Source organism: Crocuta crocuta, unplaced genomic scaffold (assembly GCF_008692635.1).
Source record: "Crocuta crocuta isolate KB4526 unplaced genomic scaffold, BGI_CrCroc_1.0 scaffold228, whole genome shotgun sequence".
Classification (NCBI taxonomy): Eukaryota; Metazoa; Chordata; class Mammalia; order Carnivora; family Hyaenidae; genus Crocuta; species Crocuta crocuta.
Genome location: NW_027532820.1, coordinates 1,880,145 through 1,880,359, shown reverse-complemented (window position 1 = coordinate 1,880,359; position 215 = coordinate 1,880,145).

Genomic DNA, 215 nt, shown 5'->3' with positions numbered 1-215 from the left:
CCAAAGGTAGGAAAAAGATATTAAAGCTGTTCTCTTTGGGACCCAGATATCATCAGCAAAAATGAAAACGCAAGAAGCCTATTTTGATATAATCAGAAGAAAACTGCAATGTCAAATGAAATGCGAAATGTGGGATCTTTTATGTCATTCGTACACGTTGGCTACGAAAGTGTTTCCCTGCAAAGAGAAGAGTCTTGTGTCGTCACAAAATGATG